Here is a 19,691-nt window from a genome sequence, read left to right on the forward strand (position 1 = left end):
TCTGAGATACTAATATTTCTATTATCTGTTGTCCCTGTTAAGTGTCATCGAGTCAGTTCTGACTCAGAGCGAACCTGTATAGGGTTTCCCAGGAGCGACTGGTGAGTTTGAACCGCTAACCTTGTGTTTCAAACAGACCAGGACTTCTGTTTATGAATGTAATTAAATAAAAATTTGATGTCAAACATACCAAGCAAACCTTGAAAATATTTATATGTGTATATATACATACATATACATTGTTATTGTTAAGTGTTGTCGAGTCTGTTCCAACCCTTGGTGACCCTGTATAGGGTTTCCGAAGAGCAGCTGGTAGGTTTGAACCGCTGACTTTGTAATTTAAAAAAACAAAAACAAAAAACAAAATAAAATCCCACTGACATGAAGTCAATTTGGGCTCCCAGCATCCCTGTATAGGGTTTCCAATGCTGTAAATATTTATGGGAGCAGAAAGCTGCCTCTTTCTCCCAAGGAACAGGATTGAACTGCCAACCTTGTTGTTATCAGTCCAGTGATTATCCTAAAGTGCTACCAGGGCTCCTTAATCTTTATATATAGATAACATACTAGTCCCTGTACAGAGTCGCTATGAGTCAGAACCAACTCGACGGCACTTAACAACAACAACTTAATATTTAGAAAATAAGCTCTTTTTATAACATTTTTGTGGGTTTTTTTTAGCTTTTTATTTTAAACTAGGTGAAAGTTTACAGATTTATAGTGCATGTCTGTTTTCCTTTCAACAGTTCATACACATTTTGCTACATCTCACTGATTGCCATCCCATAATGTATCCCTCTGCCTCTGGGTGTTTTCAAAACACTTTCTATTTGGGACATTTTATTTCCAATTTTTCACTATTGTAACCCATTCTGCAGCCCATTGATCATGCAGCCATTTCTGTAGACATGTCTGGTTGTTCATGTAGGAGGACTTCCTAGAAATGGATTTCTGGATCAAAAGGTGGTTATAGCATCAGGTGCTGTCGAGATGCTTTCGATTCATAGTGCTCCTGTACACAACAGAATGAAAACATTGCCCAGCCCTGCACCATCCACACAGTTGTTACACTTGAGTCCATTGCTGCTGTCACTGTGCCAAGCCGTCTCTTTGGGGGTCTTCCTCTCTTTTGTTGACCCTCTACTTTACCTAGCACAATGCTCTTGTCCAGGAACTGGTCCCTCCTGATAACATGTCTGAAGTATGAGAGAAAAAGTCTCGCCATCCTGGCTTCTAAGGAGCACTCCAGCTGCACCTCCTCCAATCTGTGTGTTCTGGCAGTCCCTGGTAATTTCAGTGTTCTCCTCCAACACCGTCACTCAAATGCATCAATTCTTCTACGGTCTTCCTTATTCATTGTCCAAAATCACATTTGAGGCAATTGAAAATACCATAGCTTGAATCAGGTGCACCTTAATCCTCAAACTGGTATCCTTGCCCTTGAATACTTTAATGTAGTCTTGTGCAGATTTGCCTGGTGCAATAAGATCAAAGGGTGGGTTCCTTTTTATGAACTGTTTTTGTTATAATATATATAACAAAATGTGCTGTTTAAACCTTTTCAAGTGTACAATGCGGTGGCGTTGATTACATTCACCTTGTTGTGCAAACATCACCGCTGGCTTATCTCCAACACTTTTTCCATTGCCCCAAACAGAACCTCAGTATCTCAGTCCTTTCTCCCTCCACCCCTTAGTAACCTCTCGTTGACTTTGGTCTCAATATATTTGCCTATTCTATTTTTTTTTAACCTGCCCTCTTCCCTTCAAGGAGTCCTGGTGTGGCACTGTAGTATAAGCACAAGGTTGGCGGTTCAAACTCACCAGCCGCTCCTCAGAAGCCCTATACAGGGTCACTGCAAGTTGGAACTCCCTTCATAATAGACTGGGAATATCTTTCTTTGTCAGTATAAAAAGACCTACCTCAAACATATTGATGGAGCTATGATTTCCTTTCTATGCCCACACAGAATCCTAACTTATTTAACCACAGTTGGCAGCACATTTGAGTTTTCTTTCCTGTTATGAGCTATGTTGTAGAAAAGATCCTTGCTCAGATGTGTCAGTACTTGTGTTTGATGTTAACACTCATTACTAGAAGTGGGACTGATGTTTTCTCCGTGTTTTGGTAATTACTGCCAACTTACCTTCTAGGGTGGCTAGAGCAGCTTACATGCCCACCAACAGTCTTATGTAGGAGTAGGTTTTGGTGGAAGAACTAGGGGGCCTGAGACATGTTGAGGGAGGGTGGGAGTGTGTAGGTACTCAGCTGCTGGAGGAAATCAGGAGCTTAGGCCATTATGTACAGTTGTATAGGTTGTGCACTGCATTACCCTGGGGGTCACAGTCTTATACAGCAGACCCCTGAGGTTTCCTGGGGAATGGTTGTTCAGGGGGCCAGTTGTTATCACTTCTTTCTTTCTTTAATTCCACTGACTGGGAAACTCCTCCTCACAGTTGGTGACCGAGTGAGACAAGTGACCGTTACCTCTCTGAAGGAGCCCAGCAGCACCACTGTTTTAATCTAAAACCTGAGAATTTTATTCCTGTAACGGTATTGCATCTTTCAAATTTAGTAAATAAAAAAGAGAGAGAAAGAAAGAAATACTATTCAATAATTTGTTATTGTCGTTAAGTGCTGTCAAGTTAGTTCCAAGTCATAGTGACCCTGTAGAGGGTTTCCGAGAGCGTCTGGTGGGTTTTCAATGGCCAGTCTTGCAGTTAGTGTAGTCAGTAGTCCAGAGCTCAACAGTACAATGATTATAAAATAGATATTGCTTTTACTCAATGGAATATTATGCAGACACTAAAAATAATGAACAGAAGAAGTGATCACAGGATGTTTCCATAGTATATTCAGTGGGGAAAAAAGCAAAACATTTTATTGGTGATACTTCTGGGGGAGTTCTGGGGTGGTGCTCTAGGATGAACACTGGACTGTTAACCACAAGGTTGGTGATTGAAATGTCCCAGTCTTGGAAACCCTACACAGCGTTGCTGTGAACTGACACCGATTTAATGCCACCCAACAACAGCATACGTATGGAGGATAAAGACTCAGGTGTAGGAAGAAATAGGTAAAAACATAATGTTGGTTCTTTGGAGGTAGGATAAGGGGTAATGTTTTTGCTCCCTCTTGACTTTGCTCTGTTTTTCAAATTGTCAACATTTTGAAAATATGGTGTTTTTACAAAATAATTAAAATGATTCAAAGGAAAAGATTTTAAAACCTCTCCTAATTCACCCATAATGACTTTACATCCTGTCTTTCCATGTTAAATTTTGATGTCATCAGACTGCTTTTTCTTGAACCTTTTTAGATGTCTAAACATGCAGAAAGTTTTTGAACTGATGATGAAATTCAGAAAACATTCTCTTTTTTTAATCCAATTTTTAACTTACTCAGTTCATCCTGAAATTTCAGGATCCTCTTGTTTTCTGTTCCGTGGTTATTTTGGTTCCAGCAGTGTGTGTGTGTGTGTGTGTGTGTGTGTCCTCCAATAATATTTTAGATTGCAAGGAAGTTTGATTGTTTTGCATAGCTCTCCAATAACAATCTGGCCTGGTGACACATGACAGACCACAGCCCCTTCGACAATTGTGTTGGTCCCCATTGGGGGAAATCCATGTGATCAGTTGATAGTCTAAATGGCAAGGGTCCAAGATTGGCAGATCTCTCTCCAGAACATTCTAAGGACTAATCAAAAGGTGGTATATATTTTAGTGTGTTTTGACATAACTTTTTTCTTTTTTCCTGAAAAACCACTCCCTTCTATTTAGAGGTGAGCTCTAGTGGCACTGTAGAGTAAGCACTGTGGTTAGCAAACCCACCAGCTGCTCCCTGGGAGGAAGACGAGGCATTCTGCTCCTATAAAGACTCAGAGCCTCAGAAACCCTATACACAGTTGATATGAGTCACAATCAACTAGATAGCAGTGGATTTGGGAGTTTTGTGGTACAGTAGCTAATGTGCTCAGCTTCTAGCCCAAAAGTTGATGGTTTGAGTCTCCCCAGAGGTGTCATGGAAAGAAGTCGTGGTAATCTTCTTTGAAAGGTCACTCACAACCACTGAACATTCAGGGAGCCCAGTTCTACTCTGACACACAGGGGCCCCAAGGAGCCACAATCAACTCAGTGACAACTGGTTTGGCCTCAGTTTATTTAGTTGAGTAGAAAATGGATGATAAAAAACAGCCCCGGGTCAAAACCAAACAACTACAAAACGGCCCTTCAAAATTACGAGGAAAAGATTTTGTAGTTCCTCTCATATTTTTCTACAGCAAACAAAGATGCTGTCTTGTGGCTGGAAACTTAGAAAGTCAGCATTTTCTTCACTTCAGGCAGCTGGCTGGACTATTAGCCATAGTAATTATTTTATTTTTTTGAAAACTAACTTGAAATTCTGAATCCTAGCCTGAAATTTATTGTTCTTGAAAGTTATGGCTGAATGGAAAGACCTGGTGTGGCGCTGCGGGTTAATGTGCTGGACCACAAAGTTGGTTTGAACTGCAAGGTCGGCGGTTCAATCTCACCAGCAGCTCCTTGGAAACCCTATACAGGGTTGCTATGGATCAGAACCAACTCAACAGCACTTAACAACAACAACAACATGTAAAAGATAAGGAAATTTCCACTTGAAAGGACAAACAGACCAGCCTGGAGCAGCTAGAAGAATAGAAGATACTTCTTGAAAGAAAGACCGACAGGAAAAATAGAAAACAATAATGGCAGTCCAATTGACTACTATAAGAACAAGCAAGCTCTTCACCAGGGAGCTATCAAGGCAAGTGGTTGGGTCCCCTCAGAGCAAACCCCCTTCCAACACTAAGACTCAAGGAGAATACATGAGCAGACATGTGGTCTTGCTGGGGACCATGTTGGTCATCAATAAGGGGAAGTGGGGGAAAAAAAAAACAGCAATGAAGTTGTGAGCTAAGTCCAGCTACATCCAATAGACTCCTGTGAACCCAGGTTGAGACCTGGTTGGCCAGCAGTATGGCAAGACCCGGGGACTCCTGGGCCCAAAGGCAGTGACATGACCATAGAGGACTAGAGTGGAGAGTGAAGCATCCAGCTGATATGAAGTGAGGGGAGATGCACAAGAACACCCATACTTGCAGATAGTACCCACTTGACCTGGCTTCAATGGCTGGATGATCAGAACTAGACTAGAAGAAGAAAGGAAAGGAAAAAAAAAGAGTCATCTGCTACAATTTGATAAACTTGACCTATACTTATGGCTCTGGTAGCGTAGTGGTTACGAATTGGGCTGCAAACCTTAAGGTCAGCGGTTCGAAACTACCAGCCGCTCCGCGGGAGAAAGATGAGGCTTTCTACTCCCGTAAAGATTTACACCCTCGGAAACCCTGTACAGGGTCACTATGGGTCGGAACTGACTCGACGGCACTTAACAACAATACTTATGGATATAGTAGCTCAGAAAAAGGAATAAATCTTTACAGCAAGGATCATTCCCACCCCCTTGGTACACAGGGTTGACAGAGATGGGCAACTTAGACATTGGCTGCACAAAAGCAGGGGTTGAGGGGGTGCTACAAAGGCAAGAAGTGACTGGCTTACAAGCTTTCAATAGGATGCCTCATTCCAGAGGGTACAGCGAAAGGTAGAATCTCCACTGAGTGGTTTCCAACCTGTCTGGATGGGGCTGGTGAAAGCAGATGGGGATAAGACTCTTGTGGTTCAATAGTGAATAATTGCTATCAGGATTGATTGTGTGTGTTGCAAATGTAAAGGTAGACATTTTGTAACAAAAGGAGGGGAGTGGTTGACTTTGCAGTCCAGGAGCTGAGGACCCTAGGACCATCAAGGGAGTAGAGTGGAGAGAGGGACCAACCCAGAGAAGCAGTGATGCCAGAGATGGAGGCAGAGATAATGATGTGGAGAGATAGAGCGACTGGGGACTCTGGATTCAGGGAGGGAGAGGGGCTGTGTGTTGATGACCAAGGGGCAGGCTTGCAGGGTGTGCCCTTTGGTTGTTTGATGATGCATGGAGGGAATTGTAACCATGGCAATGAAACGAAATAGGATAGGATGAATGTAAAGCTGATGTTCTCCCATGTAAACTATCACATAATTCACAATAAAACACTTAAAAAAATAATAATAAGGAGTGCTTGTGGTGCAGTGGGTTACACATTGAGCTGCTAACCACAAGGTCAGCAGTTCAAACCCACCAGCCACTCTGTAGAAGATGAGGCGTTCTGCTCCCATAAAGATTTACAGTCTCTGAAACTCTAGGGAGCAGTTCTGTCACTTCCCGTGGGGCCACTATAAGTCAGAATCAACTCAGTGGTGTTCTTTTGTATGGGACTTGGCATGGCCTATAGTGACTCGTTAATGACTTGGGCTTTACCAGCAGACAGACCGGTTTGAATCCTGTTATAATGGCCAATTACTATAACCTTGAGTATATTATTTAACTTTTGAACTCCAGCTTCCTGTCTGTAAAATGGGAATAGTAATAATCTTTGCCTCCGAAGATTGAATTTGATGGTTAGTCCACACACAGAAAGGACTTTGTTGTTGTCAAGTGCCGTCAAGTCGGTTCCAACCCCTAGCAATCCTGTATAAGGTTTCTGAGGTGCGGCTGCTGGGTTTGAATCACCGACCTTGTGGTTAACAGTCTAGTGCTTAGCCTACAGTGCTGCCTCTGGACTCCACATAATAAATCCACAGGTGATGTTTGCTATTATCGTCCCGACATCCCTGAAATGACACAACTGGCTTGCACTCGGGCACCAACTCTGCTGAGGGTCTCTATGAGTTGGAACCAAATCAACAGCACCTAACAACAATAACTAACTGAAGGATTTGTGGTTCGAACCCATCCAGTGGCACTGCAGAAGAAAGGCCTGGCAATCTGTACTTCCATAAACTCTGTAGTGTGTAGATTCCCACGAGTCAGAATTGACTGGAAGGCAGCAGGCTTCTCTTATCATCATTAATGTGATGATGTCTAGTTTCCCTAACAGGGCACCTTAGTCAAAGGCGGCCAGTCTAGAAGCCTTTTGCAGCTCCTGTCTGAGGGTGTTTGTACTTGCTCTTCTTTCAGCTGTGATTGACAGTCACCGTGTTTTCCTTTGCTTCCTTCAGGGCTCTTCTTGGATGTCACTTCTGGTCATTCTCCATCCCTTCCCTCTGTTCAGTTTCCTTCTAGTCACTTATCAACTCCCTGATGTTGTTGTTGCTGTTAAGTGCCATGACCCATAGCGACCCTCTTAGGGTTTCAAGGAGCAATGATGAGCTTGAACTGCAAACCTTGCAGTTCAAACTGACCTTGAGCATGAACCCACAGCGCCACACCAGGACTCCAAGCAACAGTATAGAAAGAGGTAAAGTAACCTCATTTTAAGAGCAATGAGAATAACAGCAAAAATTCCCATTTACTGCATACTTACTATGTACACCTAATTGTCGTTTAGTGCCAACGAGTCGGTTCCAACTCAGTGACATTGTATAGGGTTTTCAAGGAGCGACTGGTGAGTTCAAACCGCTGACCTTGTGGTTCAAACCAACCTTGCAGTCCAGAGCATTAACCCACAGTGCTATGCCAGGACTCCTTGACAGTGTGTTCAGTTTTCACTGAACTGGGGTCTAATGACACCCAGTTGTTGTTGTTATGAGCCGTGGAGTCAGTTCCGACTCATAGCGACCCTGTTCAGGGTTTCTGAGGCTGTAAATCTGTATAGGAGCAGAAAGCCTCATCTTTCTCCAGGGAAACAGCTGGTAGCTTCGAACTGCTGACCCTGAGGTTAGCAGCCCGACCTAATAGGCCCTCAGTAAACTGCATCACTTAAAGGCTCTCTCTACTGAGGGCATTTGAGAGCAAATAAGAGCAAAATATAGCCTTCTGTTTTGTGAATCTTTCTCTGGGACTTAAACATGGAGTTTTGTGGCAGTTGCTTATGTATCAGGGTCCTTGAACTCAACAGCTGTGCTTGCTAATCCTCCCCCGACCCAGATGACACTTGAGAAATGTCAGTTTTACTGTGGGCTTTTATCCACCATCTCTTCACCAAGCCTTGCCATGTGGAGAAGTGAAGTGTGCCACTGGAAATTACAATTCCCCAAAGTGGGTTTGAAAGGCGAGCTCCGCGTGATGTGAGGGAAACACTCGCCGGGACATGTTTAGTTCATCCAAGGATCAGACGGGAAGGGTCCTCGTCCTCTGGAATGTCTCTTCCTGTTGCTGATAACTGTGGGCAGGTGGATAAACTTTGCCAGCAAGTCAGACATTGTATTGTGCAAAAGAAATACGAGCAGTGGGACAATGGATCAGGTTTCCAGCTTGCTCCCCCATGGGTGGTGTGCAGACCGTGTTGTATCTCTCAGTAGCCTCAGAGGCATTTGCAGACTTGACAGGCAGTCCCTGCCCAAGACCATCTAACATCTGGAAGGATTTATTTCTCCGTGGAATCCCCTTGTTTGCTGGCTTTAAGAAAATTCAACCCCAACAATTTTCTTTAGGCTATCTCAGATATATTTGTGAAACTTAGTTTGTAATTATGTTACTCAAGGCCAAGAATTTGAAATCTGTTTTGAACATTTTGTAGTGTGGTAAATGCTCAAATTTATAAGCTATTATACAAATCCCACTAAACAAGTGAAATAAAAATCCCTAAACTTTTCAGCAGACACAGAGACCTTGGATTTAGGCCAAGGATTCCGACGTTGGGTCTCTACATTCAAAGTGGGGTGGCTGCTGCCAATCTTCCTCCATGCCAGCCACTCAAGCAGACATAGAACTTCATCCGCTCATCCCTTCATTTGACAAACTTGAAACTCGTGCTTCTACATCCCAGTCGTGGGCACTGCAGGTATAGAATTCACCCAGCCCTGAGGAGCTGTAGCAGAAAGAGGGAGAGCAACCGAGAGACCTGTTGTTGAGAACTTGCTGTGTGCTGGGCACTGCTTGAAGCATCTTACAAACATTAACTCTTTTATGCTTCCTGGCTGCCCTGTGAAGTAGGCAGGTGTGTCCTTACTATGGGCTCTTATAGGCAAGAACAAACCAAGGCTTGGAAACTGTAAAGGCTTGTTCAATGTCACAGAGTGGTTAGTGGTAGAATCATAGTTCAAAGTCAGGTCTGATTGTCCTTGGGACCACATCTCTCTCTCTTTCTTTCTCAATAGCTCTCATTTTGTCTCTCTCTTAAACTACTTTGTATTCCCGCCTAAAATGTATGAGAGTTCCAGCTGCTCCGTGTCTTCAATCAACTTTTGGTATGGCCAGTCTTTTTGCTCTTAATCATTCTAGTGGAACTCCTGGTGTGGCGCTGTAGGATCAGCACTAGACTGCAAACCACAAGGCCGGCAGTTTAAATCCACCAGCTGCTCCTTGGAAACCCTACACAGGGTTGTTATGAGTCAGAACCGACTTGACCGCACTCAACAACAAGTGGAGGCATAGTGGTATCTGTGTGTGTGTGCATATTTTAATCATATTTATTAAAGTGTACATTAAGTACAATAAAATTCACCCTTTGTAGTGTAAAGTTCTCAGATTTTTGACAAATGCATATTCATCTTCTAAGCACCATGAGAAATACATGAGTCATTTCTTGTGGGAAGGCTGGTTTCCATGAGGTGGAGGTTAAAGATACCCCACTGCCCTATTTTCTGACATGCTATATGCCTTTGTAGTCCTTGAGATCCATCACCACTTCTCCCTCACCTTCCTCACGTCCCAGGATTCTGCAACACGTTGCAACGTCTCGCAAAACTCAACAGCTGTCAAAGGGAATGTCTCACAAAGTTTTGGAGGCTGGCGAGTCCCAAATCTAGAATTCGGTGATCAGTCTGGAGCAGTCTTCTCACCCACGTAGGCTCAGTTGCTGAGGGACCCAAATCGACAGGTCAGACAACAGGTTGTTGATGGATGAAGCTGCAGGAGCTGGTGAACCAGGTCCGGTGATGGATCCAGAGGAATGAGCCAGATGCAAGATCCAGGGCACGGGAGCAAACGTGTCCAAAGCAGACCAGGCCTGTAAGGGACACTAAGGGTGATGACTCGAGTCACACCCTCTAGTAAGGTGGGGGCATCCTTAATCCTTAGCTCCACTCCAATCTTTACTCCTTTGGTTGTTGTTAAGTGCTTTGGAGGTCGGTTTCATCTCATAACCCTGTATAGGGTTTCCAAGAAGATAATGGAAAGTTTGAACTGCTGACCTTGCCATTCAAACCGACTTTATGGTCTAGTGCATTATATCCTACAGAACCACACCAGGACTCCTTCATAGGCTAGGATTTATAATAGATCACAATATGGGGAAATTTGGCCAGCAGGGCCATTAGAAATCATTAGCTGCCCTGCAGTATTCAATATTTCTGCTGCTGTTCTGTGCCACCAAACTGGTTCCAACTCATAGTGACTCTGAGAGCAGCTGGTGGGTTTGAACTGCCAATCTTGCTGTCAACAGTCCAATGCATATCCTACAGCACCACACAAGGGCTCAAAAATCAATATGTTGTTGTTGTTAAGTGTCGCCGAGTGACACTGTATAGTGTTTCTGAGGAGCAACTGGTGAGTTTGAACCTCCAACCTTGCAATTCAAACTGACCTTGAGATCAGGTGCTTATCCTACAGAGGTAATCAATCTAGAAAGCACTTAAATACCTAAAACTAAACTCCGTGCCGTCAAATCAGTTCCCGTTCATAGCATCCCTTTATTGGGTTTCAGAGACTGTCAATCTTTATGGGAGAAGAAAGCCTCATCTTTCTCTTATGAGCTGCTTGTGGGTGTGAACTGCTGAAGTTGCAGTTAGCAGCCCCACACTTATTGTTAAGTGCCATTGAGTGGGTTCTGACTCTTAGTGACCCTGTATAGGGTTTCCGAGGAATGGCTGGTGGGCTTGAACCGCAGACCTTGCAGTTCAAACCGACCTTGCAATCCAGTGCATTATGCCACAATGCCACACCAGGCCTAGGGGTGGGAGAGTTAACTACAGAGGGGCAGCATGTGGCACTGTGAGGTAATGCACTGGACCACAAGCACCAGCCACTCCTCTGAAACCATATATGGGGTTACTGTGAGTTGGAACCGACTCAACTGACTCTTAACAACAACACCCCTAGTCCCTGGAAGCCACTGTTCTGTTTTCTGCCTCTGTAGTTCTACATTTTCTACAATGTCATATAAATGAATCTGGTTTTCATCACTCAGCCTAATTGGATGTTCTTCCATGCGGTTGTGTGTATAGTAGCTTGTTCCTTGTTATGACTGAACCTTAATCCACTGTTGATCCTCAACAAAGAAAAAAATACCAAGGTAACATTCCTTAGCCCTGGTGAGATCAAATCCCATCTAAGTTTGATTGAGACTAACTTCTTTGTGCCTATACATTGCAGTGGTCTCAGGCCTCTGTACCAAGGTCACCTCTAACAGCTACAGATTCTCAGACTCCCCTTCAGCTGGCCATGGTGACACAGGTGTTTTTAAATCTTTCGAGAGAGTCCAGCATGCGGCCAGGATTGAGACCCACTTGTATTGGCGTTAACTTTGTTCTCTACCAGTTTAGGATCGATCTCTAAACTCGAAATCTCAGTTTCTCTCTCTCTTGGGAACAGGAATAGCTGCCCTGTTTCAGCCATTGCATCATCGTTAGGATCGGCATGGTTTTAAAAATGGCGCATATGAGGAAGTGTTTTGGAAACTGTAGGTGCAGAAATGGATGGCATCAATATGGTTGGCTTTGATGGAGTTGTGTTTTCAGCCTTATATGTCAAAAGGTCAAAAAGGAGCACTGGTGGTACCATAGAATAAGCACTGGACTGCTGACCACAAGGTTGACAGTTCAAACCCACCAGTCCCTCCATGGGAGAAAGAGAAGGTTTTCTGCTCCCATAAAGATTTGTTGTCGTTGTCAGTGCTGGCAAGTCGATTCCAACTCATAGCGACCCTGTATAGGGTTTCTGAGATGCAGCTGGTGGGTTTAAGCTGCTAACCTTGTGGTTCGCAGTCCAGTGCCGATTGTACAGCACTACACCAGGAGTCCTCATAAAGATTTACAACCTTGGAAACTATACAGGGTTGCTATGAGTCAAAATTGACTTGACTGCTGCTAACCACCACCACAAATATGGCTGTAATGATCAGACAGCACCTTCCAAATGTGAAGAGTTCCAGAGGCTCTAGTTTCTAAACAAGTGAGCGATTTTAAAAACCAAATGGAACTAGCATCCTTTCTCAGTCAACTTTAGATGTGCTGTTAGAAGATCGCTAGATGGCAGCGGGCTGATCAGTCAGAAGATTGCTGGGTGTGTGGAAGACGGACCAGGATGCCAGCAAGCAGGTGGAGCGGAGCAGTGGGACACACAAGCCCGGGCAGCGTGTTCACAGAAAATAAACACGGATGTATCTGGAAAGACAGAGCGAGCAGAAGGCCGGCCCCCTGTCCCTAGAGCAGATCACGTGCAATGAGACTTCATTGCACGACAGCGTTTGACAAGCTCTGAACGGCTCCTGGGGGCAGCGAGTGAGCCAGGGGACAGAAAGGCCCTTCTAGTGTGAAAGCACCTTTATTCATGTGCTTGGTGTACAGGACCAGAAACTCACTGTAAACAAAAAGCTAACTCTACAGAAGTGGCTGAAATTAACAACAGTGAAACTCTCCATTCCTGCCCAGTCTCAGACCTGTTCCCCAGATGTAACCGTGCTAATGGTTTTCCTTCGTATATATAAATGTTTATGGAATTTATTATATTGTGTGTTTTTTATAGATAGTGAAATTTTATAGGACTCGACTGTTAACTATAGGGTCGGAGCTTCAAGCACACCAGCTGCTCCTCCAGAGATGAGACTTTCTGCTCCCATAAAGGTTTATAGCCTCAGAACCTCAGAAATGCTATACAGGGTCACTGTGAGTCAGAACCATCTTGATGGCACCTAACAGTGTGGAGTCCATGTGTGGCCCTGTGGAATAAAGCACTGGACTGCAGTGTTGGTTTGAACCACAAGGTTAGTGGTTCAAACTCACCAGTTGCTCCTTAGAAACCTTATACAGGGTCGCTATGAGGTGGAACCAACTTGACAACATGTAACAACAACTATATATAGTGGTGGTGATGTGCCGTGGAGTTGGTTCTGACTCATAGCAACTCTGCATAGGGTTTCCGAGGCTGTAAATCTTTATGGGAACAGAAAGCCTCACCTTTCTCCCACGGAACAGCTGGTACTTTCAAACTGCTGACCATGAGGTTAGCAGCCCAACTCGTAACCACTACACTACAGACTTACACCATACCGCTATTTTTCAACTTGCTTTTCCATTTAGCATTTAGAAGAGCTTTCCACATCAGCACGCACAGATAATTCTGAATATTTCTACTCCTGTCTGAAACAAAATGCCCTACCAAAGCAGCCAATAGGTAGGAATTTGGCCAAACATTTTCACATCCAGAATATTCCCCAGCAAACGTGAGCTGGAGACAGCAGGGCTGGAGAGATCCCTGGGAGCTAGCATCCACTCCCCTTTCCTCAGAAATTCCCAACAATGAAAGTTTGTGGTCCAAACCTTCCTTCTGCCTTCTCCAAAGTGTTTGGCATTCCCATCTTGTTGGCCTGCTTTACAGCTTTCCTGAGCTGACTTTTCTTTCCAGAAAGGGGTGTCTCATGGTGCAGCTGTGCAGGGAGGTGGGGGTGTACTTCCTCCCTTTGTGTATGGTCATTAGCAGTCTCTCTGGCTTGGTTCCAGGGACAGTCACCTAACCAGTTGAGCCTGTGTCCCTCAAGCAGCACTATGGTTGCCTGTAAGTTCTGGATGATTTCTGGTGCACTCAGGTGAGGTGTGATCTGGTATAGGGACAAAGGTCAACAGCTTGGTATGAGTCACACATTCCTGGTGAAGGGTCTGCTGCCTAGAGCTCCTGGTCAAAATAACTATATTTTAATATTTTGGAATTTGGAGGGGGATGAAATTGAATGCACTGTAGCAAAATGGTTAAGCAAGCAGGCTCTAGGATTAGATTACGTCATTCATGAAGATCCATTCACTAGTATTTATGGAATGCCTACTGGACAGGGTGGCAGGCAGACAGGCATTGTTCTAGATCCTGAGATATTACAGGGAAAATCCCTGCCCTTGTGAAGCTTACGTTCTTTTTTAAATACATGTTATTGTGAAGTGGAGTCCTCGTGTGGCGCTGTAGGTTAAGATAGGTCGTGGTTCAAACTCCCCAGTATCTTTCTCAGATGTGGGAAAGGTTTCAGCAGAGCTTTCAGACTAAGTCAGATTAAGAAGAAAGGCCTGAGACTGTCCCTTAGAAAACCAGCCAGTGAAAGCCCAGTGATTCACAACCGTCTGATCCCCTGGGCTATGGACCGCCATGAGTTGGGCCTGGCTCAATGGCAGCTAACAACTGGGTGCCACTTCCAAGATTAGGTTGTAAAGGATCCGACAATCTTAGTCTCTCTCTTTCGGAGATCGGTTGTTCTGGGGAAGCCAGTTGCCTTGTTATGAACAGCCCTACATGCCAAGAATGCCGAGCTGACAAGAAACTGAGGCATCCTGCCATTGTGTTAGAAGGGGAGCCACTAGCACATTCAGATTGTCAGACGACTCCACTCTCATGAGATCTGAGCCAGAACCTTCCAGCTAAGCTACACCTGGATTCCTGACCTTCAGAAACTGTATGTGACACTAAATCTTTGTTGTCGTTTTAAGCTGCCAAGTTTTGGGGCTGTTATTCAGCAGCGGAAGACAAATACAGTAACTCAGGCTGTTGTGTAGAGGCCAGGTCGTAGGAGGGTAAAAGCAGACCCAGAAAAACTGCTTCAATAGTCTACACCTTTTACTGCTCACCCTGTGGTCCACGGTCCAGTAGTGTCATCACTGGGAAACTGGTTAGAAACTCAGAATCCCAGTGCCTCTCTAACCCCCATAAAAAACCTCTTGAATCAGGATCTGCGTGTCAGCAAGACCCCCCAGGAGAGCCTTTGCACATGAATAGCTGTGGAACCGTGCTGTGGTGACAGCCTACATGAATGGGGGTGCCATGGTGCCATGGTGCAGGCTCACATCATGGCTTTCCAGCCCTGTGATGTTCTGTACATTATTTAATTTCCCAAGCCTCAGTCTCCTTTCCTGTAAAACGGGGATAATATGCTGCTTTCAGAAGGTTATGGAGTCCTGGTGTGGCACTGCGGGTTATTGCCCTGGACTGCAAGTTCTGTTTGAATAGCAAGGTCGGCAATTCAAGCCCATCAGGTGCTCCTCGGAAACCCTATACAGGGTCACTATGAGTTGGAACTGATTTGACACCACTTAGCAACAACAACAACTAAAAGTTCTATGTGCGGTTATAAATTAAATGGTCATATGTGGGGTTATGAACTCCTGGTGGAACGCTGTAGGATCAGCACTGGACTTCGAACGACAAGGTGGGCAGTTCAAACCCACGCTGTTCCTTGGAAACATTATACAGGATCGCTATGAGTCGGAACCGTCTTGACAGCACTTAACAACAACAACATGGGTGGTTATCAGTTAAATGGTTATATGTATGGCTATCAATTACATGGTGGCCCTGAGGGTTAGGCTGCTAACCTCCAGGTTGGTGATTCAAACCATCTAGTCACTTCACGGGTGAAAGATGAGGCTGTATGCTCCCATAACTGGGGTGGCTATGAGTCTGAATGGACTTGCGACAGCAGGTTTGGCTTGGTTTGGTGAGGCGAGTGCTCACTCCAGTTCAGGCATCAGTGACGCCAGCTCTCTTCTGATATGATCTGATGCCTGCATTTACTTCTGTAAGAAGAAATTCCTGATGATTTCCTGATGGTTTTTCTTAATTCTTTGTTTGTTTTGCTTTGTATTCTCTGGCAAAGACTTTTTTAACAATCCTGTGTTTCAAAATGTCCTTGAGCCTGTCAGAAAAACATTTGTCTGTGCCCAGCATGATTCTCGCCAGATCTCAGAGTGAAGGCGCCTGATTTCCATTGTCACTTTCCAGGGTAATTTCAGGGCCAACCAGCAGGCCAGAAAAGGCCACGGCCTATAAATAGTGAGTCTGGGCTGCTTTAGGCCCGCCTTCCCTGCCCAGTCCTCTCCTTGTGTAAATACACTCAGGTCAGATCTGCACAGGACTTGTCCTTACTCTGCCTGGAAAAGTTCTGCCTACCTGCCAAGGCTTTCAGCAGAAACTCCCCCTCTTAAGGAGCTCAATCACAAGCCATCAGGACAAACCAGGCTCCTGGGTTCTGGGGTTCACTACAGTGGGCTGGCACTGCCACTCCGGGGTATGAGACTGTTGAGTGGCACCATTCTTCCCTTGCTGTGTTGAGACACGGAGGAAAAGGGGTCCTTCCTTTTCAGGATTCAGTGTAAGCCACTTACTGACCAAAGTCTTGAGGACTAGTAAGGACTGCGCCCCTCCTTGATTGAGCAGTTATGAAGATGTGCAGCACGTGTATCGATAACCAAGTAGTCACATCCTGGGGCAGGTCATTAAGGAAGACCACCTGTAGAAATTCTTTTACTTCCTTGTAAGATGTTTTATGGACTGGACCAGCTACCCAGTGCCCTGTTGTTGTTAAGTGCGGTTAAGTCAGTTCTGACTCATGGTGACCCTGCATAGGCTTTCCAAGGAGTGGCTGGTGGGTTTGTGATTAGCAGTCCACTACTAACCCTGTACAGGATCGCTATGAGTCGGAATTGACTCGATGGCACATAACAACAACAACAACAACAACAACTTATCCTACAGCGCCACACCAGGACTCCAAGTGCCCTTGGCATAACATTAAAGAATGACTGTCTGCTGGGGCCGAGGAGAACACCAGGCCCTGAAGAACTACACAAGAGGCTGTCTCTACTTCCCTACCAGAGGCCTTTGTGATGGAATTCATCTCGAGGAAATGTGCACACATACCCAATTAGCATTGTTGTTGTTACAGTTGTTGCTGTGCTATTAAGTCGGTTCCAACTCAAGGACACTGTGTGGAGTTTCCAAGGAGCAGGTGGTGGGTTTGAAGTGCTGACCTTTCTGTGAATGTAATAGTCCAGCACTTATCCGACAGTGCCGCACCCAGTTAGCAATGGTCCCTCTTCCATGGGCCATTTCATGGATTTCTCCGCCTACCCTAGCAAAGCTTCTTTACTATCTGAGGTCCTCCGTCTCTCCTCTGGCCACGTCTTTTCCTCTCAGTAAATCTTTAAATCTTTTGCTCGTGTAAAACTTTGTGTAACCTGATCATTCTTAGCAAAGACAAAAACCCTCCATTGAAGGGTCGGGATCCCTCTGCACCCCGATAACAATGTGACCTTGGATTGTTGTTGTTGTTGTTGTTGTTGTTAGGTACCATCGAGTCAGTACCAACTCATAGCGACCCTATGCACAACAAAATGCTGTCCGGTCCTGAGCCATCCTCACAGTTGTTGCTACATTTGAGCCCATTGATGCTGCCACTGTGCTCATCCATCTGGCTGGGGGTCTTGCTTTTTTTCTCTGACCCTTCACCTTACCAAACATGATATCCTTCTCCAGCAACTGGTCCCTCCTGACAATATGTCCAAAGTATGAGAGACAAAGTTTGGAGCCTCCTGGCCTCCAAGGAACACTCTGGCTGCACTTCTTCCAATATGGATCTCTTGGTTCTCTTGGCAGCCCAAGGCATTTTCAATATTTTCCTTCAATACCGTAACTCAAAAGCATCAGTTCTTCTACAATTTTCCTCTTCACTGTCCAACTTTCACAAGCATATGAGGTTATTGAAAATACCATGGCTTGACTCAGGTGCACCTTAGTCCTCAAGCTGACATCTTTGCTCTTCAACACTTTAAAAAGGTCTTGTGCAGCAGATTTGCCTAATGCAATATGTCGTTTGATTTCTTGACTGCTGCTTCCATGAGTGTTGATAGTTGATTCGAGCAAAATGAAGTTTTTGACTACTTTGATCTCTTCTGCATTTATATGGAGAACAGGTGCAGCAGGGGTGGGGAACCGTCTTTCTACCAAGGGCCATTGGATATTTATAACGTCATTCTAGGACCATACAAAACTATCAGCTTAAAAATTAGCCTGCTATCTTTGGTGAAAGATTTAATTAACTCACCCCTAACATCATGACTGGACTGTGATTGCCTTGGCAGGACCAGACCAAGTGATTTTGTGGGCCTTATGTGGCCCACGGGCTGGACATTTCCCACCCCTACTATGCAGGGTCGCCATGAGTCAGAACCAACTTGATGGAAGTGAGTTTGGTTGTTCTCCTTTGCTGCCTCGGTTTTCTCAATGAAAGTTGTGGTGGCAATAGTGCCCGCTTCACAGGGCTGTTCTGAGGATTCAGAGTTCATATGTGTGTAAGATGTACCTACACAGTGCTGGGGGACGGTGGTGGTGGTGGTGATGTTGGTGGTGATGGTGGTGGAGTACCCACCCTCGAGTCGATTCCGACTCATAGCGACCCTGTATAGGGTTTCCAAGGAGCGGCTGGTCGGTTTGAACCACCAACCTTGTGGTTTGCAATCTAATGCTAATCCTACAGTGCCACACTGTTGTTAAAGTGTCATTGAGTCAGTTCCCACTCATAGCCACCCTGTATAGAGTTTTCAAGGAGCAGCTGGTGGGTTTGAACCACCAGCCCTGTGGTTCAAACTGACCTTGCAGTCTAATGCACTACCCCACAGTGCTACCCCAGGACCGTATAAAAGTCAGTCCTGTGTATACATGGTAAAGAAGCAAACAAAAGCACTGTGCAATTATGTACAATTATTTTGTTGTAATTAAAGTTTGTAACTCCTTGGAAATGTTATCAACTCCTTACACAGTACCTCAAGTGCTTTCCCCACTTTAACTACTCCCTGATTATTCAGGAAAACAAGGTACCAAGGAAAGTTGGATGAACTCTAAGTGAACTATCATTCCTGAGCTGTGGAGAGAAATGCGGTTTTTTCCACAAGAATGTACTATGATAGGACCTGACTATTCAAGGGACTTGCACAGAAAATAGGTGTAGCTTCCTGGAGCAGGCTTTTCTGGCCTCTGCACCGAGAGTGTACCCTCCACCCCCCACACCCCCAAAGCAGGTGCTGCTCATGAGTGCCATAGACCCTGCTTCCTGACACACACAGTGGTCCTGTGTGGTGCCAGTTTTAAGGCTTTGTGATAATCAGTGTGGCATTTTGTAATGAGAACTGACAGACGGTTGTACAGACGGTCAGTAGGTCATTTCTTTGTCAGTCTGATAACGTCACGTTTGTTCGTAGCATTCTCTTCCATTAGAGCAGCGCTTCCCAAACTTGTCAGGTCATTAGAATCACCTGGGATCTTGTGCAGTTCATTGCACAAAGACTGAATCATAATCTATAGGTCAAGGGCTGGGATTTTGTTTTAAATAAGTGGTGTAAGTGATATTAATATCATTGGATTAGTTGGAGAAATGGCCTTAAAAAAATAATATTTTTGTAATATATATTGAGAAAGGCATGGGAGAGCCAATAAGGGAAGATGGGGATTATCATTCTAATGCCTACTCAGGGATGCGAGCAGGAGGTGGCACTCTACCACCCTGTCACATGAGGTCGAGTCTATGGCACAAAACCACCACAACAGTGGGCATGGTCGATTCATGGTGGAATGCTGGCCTTCCTTCCTTGTGGTGGGATTCTGGCCTTCCTTCCTTGTGGTGGGATTCTGCCCTTCCTTCCTTGTGGTGGAATTCTGGCCTTCCTTCC

At 44.9% G+C, this 19,691-nt stretch overlaps 1 protein-coding gene across 1 annotated transcript in view; it reads left to right on the forward strand.

Moving 5' to 3' along the window:
• The window catches only part of IQCK (IQ motif containing K), a gene marked incomplete at its 5' end in the record, with an annotated part of 114,739 nt that overhangs the window by 85,967 nt on the left and 9,081 nt on the right, over positions 1-19,691 (forward strand). The gene's annotated exons all lie outside the window — the stretch shown is intronic.

The sequence above is a fragment of the Chrysochloris asiatica genome, unplaced genomic scaffold, assembly GCF_000296735.1.
Source record: "Chrysochloris asiatica unplaced genomic scaffold, ChrAsi1.0 scaffold00348, whole genome shotgun sequence".
NCBI classification, from domain to species: domain Eukaryota; kingdom Metazoa; phylum Chordata; class Mammalia; order Afrosoricida; family Chrysochloridae; genus Chrysochloris; species Chrysochloris asiatica.